This window comes from Propithecus coquereli, unplaced genomic scaffold (genome assembly GCF_000956105.1).
Source record: "Propithecus coquereli isolate 6110/MARCELLA unplaced genomic scaffold, Pcoq_1.0 Scaffold51, whole genome shotgun sequence".
In the NCBI taxonomy this organism is placed as follows: Eukaryota; Metazoa; Chordata; class Mammalia; order Primates; family Indriidae; genus Propithecus; species Propithecus coquereli.
The window spans coordinates 4560970-4568013 of NW_012150952.1; the positions used below are offsets into that span (position 1 = coordinate 4560970).

The 7044-nt window shown below is 31.8% G+C and overlaps 1 protein-coding gene across 1 annotated transcript in view; it reads right to left on the reverse strand.

Moving 5' to 3' along the window:
- The window catches only part of NOL4 (nucleolar protein 4), a 478468-nt gene that overhangs the window by 362897 nt on the left and 108527 nt on the right, over positions 1 to 7044 (reverse strand). The gene's annotated exons all lie outside the window — the stretch shown is intronic.

Here is a 7044-nt window from a genome sequence, read left to right on the forward strand (position 1 = left end):
TATCTTTCTATTCATCTCAGTATATTAATTAGTATTTGAAGCAATTATGTTAAAGAATTTACAGATACTATTTATGATTCTCAAAACAACCTTACAAAGTAAAAAAATGCCAAAATCACACGTATAAAACTGACATTATCAGGATTTAAACTCAAGTCTAGCTGGCATCAAAACTGGCCCATTCTCTCTCTAATACCTCACTCCAGTTTCCCAAATCCTATATCCCCTTGCTGTTATATTTTATCCCAATTAATTACATGTATAGTTATTTACACACGTGCATGCATGCATATACTTTAATAAATTCCATAGATTTTATTTATCACACTATCTCCGTAGACAAGAAAACGTAAATCTCTGTATTTAAGTGAGAATCACCCACTAGTAAGCATTAATTGTTCTGAGTACTTTTTAAAGCAGCATTGGCACATTTTCACCACTAGGGTGCACTGAAGTAGCAATTTACTAGGCTGTCATAAAGAGTTAATGAAGTTTCTCCAAAAGGTTGTTCCTTTCCAAGGAATAATCACCGGGATATTATTATTTAATAAACTATTGATAACAGGGTTTGTGACATTCGTTGATGATGACCTTGTTTGGATGAGCTTTTATATCTTTTGATTGTCTCGAATACCAAGAAGACAGCTTCTACATAGAAAGGATCTGCATGATTACTTTGCCTACCTGTGATGACTCTTAACTATACCTATATAAGAAATAAATCAATTTTTTCTCCCAATAAATCAATTTTGATGAATGGCAGTATACTGTTCTTTTGTTTTCAAACTGCTATTTAATAAATTTAACTGCCATGCCAATATTTTTTTAACTTTTTTCTTCTAAGATGTTTTACGCACCTGACTTAATAGAATAATATTCATTAGCTCTATTCAGTATTTATAAACCACCTGTATAAAGCCTGTGTGTGTGTGTGTGTGTGTGTGTGTGTGTGTGCATGTGCATGTGTAACTGATATAAATACACCAATGTGTGAAAAAGTAAGTAATGTGTTTATATTCTACCTCAAATGTGATACCATTATTTAATGGGTCATCAGATTTCCCTGAAAAACAAGTGAAAGGCACCTGTGTTAAATATTTTTTTACCTTATACAAAGCTACGAAAATTGTATAAATTCAGAGACTGCTGTTCACTGCAAACATGAACTGTGCAGTTGCATAATCTAACAGCCATGGGCTACAGCCCTGATCTCATTTCATTATTATTATTTATAGTAACATATTATTTAGTTGGTGTCAAGAGGCAGAGACAAAGACAGTTTATTTCTTCAACAATTATTTCTTAAGTACCTATTATGGGTCACACATTTTGCTACACTGTGCTTAGGAAGTTTTATGAGTAACAGACATGTTCTCCCACCATCAGGGACCATATGATTTTTTAAAAAATCTACTCTAGCCATAAAACAAAACAAGCAAAATAACTTAACAAAATAGTTTATCTATAATTGAATAATGTTTCATACTGATTAACTCTCCAAGATAAACTACTTACAAAATACATTTCTATATCATTGATTTATTATATAACAGTGTCAGTTATTAAAAAGTTGAATATTGAAGAATGTCTACCAAAAAAAGTTTGACTTTGGAATAGTTCATTTTAAATTTGTCCTATCGCTGTTAGATAACCAGAACAGCTGTTTATTAAAGGTGACAATAATGAAATAAACAATGTCATCTGCATAAAAAAAAGGCAGGGACCTCTATTTGTTTGTTGTATTATTACATTTTGCCTCGATTTTCTTTCCACATTAGGTCAAAGAATTTGGCTTACAGAAATAAAATTAAGTTCTTAGCCCCAAAGAACATTTTCTTTACCTCTTTGCTTCAGAAACAACCTATTCCTGCACTTGGATCTGTGGCAGGAAAGGGAAGAATTCAAAAAAAGTGAAAGAAAGTGAGAGGCATACAAGCACAGCATTTTTATATTCTCTTAGTGATTCATGCCTCAATAGCACTTTTTATGATAAATGTATTTAATTTTCATAGTTTTTAATCTAATACTTTTTATTTATTTCAAAATAATACCAATCATTTACAAATACTTTTAATAGATATAGTTCCTCTTTTTTGGAAAATAAAGATTTTCGATCCAGGTTGTTGAGACATCCTCTTCTTGATGATGTAGTTCTTAACTTCCATCAAACATGTGCCAAGGGCTATCATATATGATGCCACATTAGGACTCACACAAAAATCAGGCACATCATATGCTAATTGGGAGGTCACTAGATTTATCTACGCCATGTCTCACCTTTTCTTTCTGTATCACTCTGACTCTTGAGTTAAACTCAGCTGAAGGTGGAAGAAAGGAGCAAATTTATAAAATGATCATATAAAGTGTCAATGACTTCTAGCAGCCTAATTTATTCTCTACATAGTTTTGCTCAAGGCTATTTGAATTTTATATAAAGATACACAGATAAATGGTTTAACCCAAACAGATTAAGTTCTAAGTGTAAAACTTGAGGCACTGTGATAGGGAAGGAAAATGTATTTGAGTACCAAAGCCTTCCTGGCACTAATCACAAAAGTATGTATATAATAACCCCCTATTTCAACACTGTAAGATGCAGCAAACTCTACAAAATCTTGTCTCAGTCTACAGGACTATAAGACAGGCAGCACTAATGTTCACAGCATCATTTATGTTTACATCAAAGGTGCAAAAAAAACCCACATTAAACAAATGGGATTGTATCATAGTCATCATATTCAGGTCAAGAATAAGTGCAATTCAGCTGTGGTCACATCTGTTCCCCTGAAGCTTAAAGGTGTATTGTAATTTAAGGAGTTACCCACTCATAATTCAGCTCAGATTACTGCAAAATCATTAGAACAAATGGAGAGGAGTGAAAATCTGCTGACATTTGATAGCCATTTTTAAGGCTCTCCTTCTTTGATTGTTATTTTCAAATCATAGCAACATGACATCCAATGACTACAGATCCTTTTTTATTATTGTTATTACTATCATCATTATTATAATTTTAAGAGAACTCACTAGACAATTAATGAAGCAAAAATCTTCTGTTTCTGTGCTATGCTTATCAGCCAATCTGCTTTTATGAGAGCAGGATACATTCCCTATATTTGAACATTTTTTATGCCAACCAGTTTGCTCACTTTGGTTACTATTTTCATTTTGTCCCCAGGCACAGTAATGGCCTCATGCACACCATTATCATTGCTATAATTCCTTTAGAGTTTGAAGAAAACTGAAATATAGCCCCCTTATTTTATATGTGCATGAACTGTGGCCTAAGCCAAAAAGAGGTTAATGAATTGTTCAGAACTCTTGAATTTTAGTTTAGTGTTGCCTTTTCACACCATAATGCCTGCAAATTTGGCTCATTAGTCTCATTATAAGTTGATAAGAATTCTGGAATTTTTACATAATAAACTAGCAGAAACTGGCGGAAGTTAATATATTCTGTTTAATAGTTAGAGATGCTGAACCAATAGGCATTTATGAAAAGAACAAGGCAAAAATGATACTAACCAAAGTTTTAAAGTTAAATGTCCTAGATATAATAGGATAAAGATTTTCCTTGTTAATTTTCAGAATAAGACTGCAGAAATTCTACATGAATATGTTATTTTTCTACAGCATATCTCTGGAAAGGAATATGCCATTTATATTGGGAAAAAAAGAAAGCCAGTTTTAAAAATTCTCAGAAAATTAATTTAAAGATTTAAGAAAAGCAAATGAAATAACTGAAATTTTCATAAATTTCATTTGGCAGGAGAGCTCCTACCCACAGGAACTGTGGTCTTTTCCCATGTTTCCTTTTAGACCAGTCAAACTTTCGGTACAAGTCACATTGTGAACTTCCAGGGATGGTGACATCTACAGGATGCACACAAAAAAAGGATGCTGAAAAGTTATTACCATTCCTATATTCCAACACAGAGGGATCAGAGCAGGCAGAGGAAATTAGATCCATAAGTGTAATTAGGGCAAATGATAGAGCTCTGCTAATTGTCCTGCATGTCCTTCTATGTGGAACATGAGTAGTGATTGGATAAAGAAGGAGAAATAACACCAATCACAAGTTTATCATATGTCAAACACTTTACACATATTAATTCATTCATTTTATCACACCATTGATATCATCATCCCCCTCTAAAAAGAAAGAGTAAATAATTTGCTAAAAGTGGCACAGATAGGAAATGATTGCTAGATTTAAAATTTGAAAATGTTTGTCTGGCTTCTAGCCTATTTTCTTTTAGTTATAGCATATGTTCTCCACTCTGAATTAAATGAATGTAATTATTGGCAGCTATATATATGAGTAATACATGCAAGTTTATGATATCACACTACAAGTTGTGTGTGTGTGTATACGCAGATGTATGCAGACTGTTCTATTAATAACATTGACTTTCCCCCTTAGTTCCTGGATTTCGACCAGTTACTCTTATTTCACATGTAGTAAGAAAGAGCTTTGAAACTTAATCCTTTAATTAGACCCTGACTTAGGAAATATTTTTGAACTGCGCTTAGCGTGTGATAAAATATACATGATAAAGGACAACCAGAAAACAGTGATGCTGTGAAGTTTCAGCAAAAGCTGAGAAGAGTTAAAAATTGGAAGACGAGACAGCATCCCAAATTATTTTTATAATGTTACAACATTAATTTTGAAGTGGCTTTCCCATTTGCTTAACACACCTGCATTCAATTTTTTGTACACAGTTATATTTCAGTTCAAACATAAGTGATATTTGAATGGTCCACATGTCTTCCCCATTTCATTCATGTAGATAACCCAGAGTTGAATATAGTCAAATATATTGAAGGAAATACATTCAATGCACCAGTAACAGTTAATATAAACACAGATAAAAATGCAGAGAAAAAATACCTAAAAGACATTAGAATGCAATAATGACTGAAAAAAACAATTACGATAGCCTTTACATATTCCTAAAATGTGTCATTTTGTGTGGATTTTCAAAAGCTCATGAGTAATAAACTATATGCCCTCTAATTTCATCTATAGTCAGACCAGATTGGAATAAAATATAAGTTGTATAATGCCTAGATATTTCAAGGAATGATATACTGCAGATAGGTAAAACCAAATAGCATTCAGAAGTTAATCCAATATTAAAGGACCACCATTTCCTGCAGAGTGAAAACAAAGAAAGAAGATTTGCAAAAAGGCAAAGTAAATAAAATGACCACTAAATCTATTGATAATATTGTTAAGACAATATGATACGCTTTAATGATTAGTTGTATAAGTATGGTTTCTTGGCCATATAGGAAAAAAGAGAAAAAGAAGGTCAATAAACATAATCATGCATGCTATATGAACTAATGTTTTAGAAGTAGAAAGAAAACTTAATGGGAACCATTATAATTGTAATAGGCAACTAGCTAATCCTACCAATGATTCGCCAATTTCAGCATTAGTATTGAGAACTAAATTCTGACCCAACAGTCAATGGTCCTAATAGCACTAAAACCATTGCATTTCAAATTGCATTTTAGTTTTATGCCCCATAATTGAACACTTATATTAATTTTTAACATTAGACTTAAGTTCATTGTAGAATCATATGCACAGTTTTGCTGGCATTGCAGTAGTTCTTTTTGTGATTTTTTTCCTACAATGAATTATTACTCCATAAAATGGAAATGTTTCCTAATTAAAAATCAATTGAGAGATACCAGAAGAAAAAAGGTTAGGCCAAAAAGAACCTTCATGATATTAGGAAAAGGTGATAATACCTTAGATGTGGAAATAAAAAACTTGGGAAAGGAGAAGGATATTCAAACAGGACATTCTGAAGAGGGATTAGATGATGTTTCATATCTGGCTTATACTATCAAAGACAGTATCCCTACCTGAAAATGCAGAAAATGTCTTCATAATGTTAATACAAAATTATATATTTTGGAAACATGTTTGCCAATTTTTTTGCAAGCATGTAGCCTGCATACTGGCAATCGATCAGATTCTCTACATTTTATTTAAGAAAACATGGGGCAAAATATTTGAGTCTATATCATTGACTCATATTTGTACTTTAATTAAAGGTCTCTAATAAATGCATATCAAAGATGAAATTATTTTAAATTGCTTTTGGCACCTAAACAGATTTGGCTGTCATGCTACTACTGATAGTGAAACCACTTGTTTTTCACTTGCTTTTCTTTTTGTGTTTTGTTTTTGTTCATTTATTTAATAATACAATTAAACTTACGTATTCCTGCCTTATAATATCCTATCAAGTTCAATTAGCTATTTCATGAAAATGCATAATCATAAAAGTACACAGTTAGTGATATTAGTAAATCAATATATATTTTTTTCCTATAACTTTCTAGCACAACAACCCTGGCTTAGGAGACAGGCGAAATGAGTATGTTCAGTAATGTTAGTCTATATAAAAATATCTCAAGAAGCTAGGTCATTATCATTAGCCATGATAAGAATGTCTCCTGGGATGTGTAAGTCAAAAGAAAGTTTATGTGGCAGAATAATGTAAGGAAACTTACAATAGTGCCTGCCCACAAACCATGCAATTTGGAAACAGCCAAGAAACAAAACCATAGAGGAGGAGGGATAAATACAACATGTATTAGGGGTTATTATGCCACTACAAAGATTCAATATGACCCTGGCAATATAGCAAAAAATAGTTATGGAAAAGAAGCTATTTCTTATGCTCAGTAGCTAATTTTCAAACATATGTACCTGTATTTGAAACTTTGAGCATTTCACACATTTTTCTGTATCTGAAAAAAAAATGGATCCAGACTGATATTGTGTATCAATATAGCTGAAAACAGTTAATATAAAGGTAGCCAAAAGCAAAGTTCAATAAGAATTCTAGAAAAGGATATTATTATGATTGCTGATGTATACTTCTGATGTATACTTTGCTCATAATTTATTATTCCATTTTCCTAGACAGAATGAAATATCTTTAGTAATATGATTTTATAACATTTTCAATTAAATAAAAAGCTAGATTAAAGTGTTTAGATAAAACTGTAGGTATA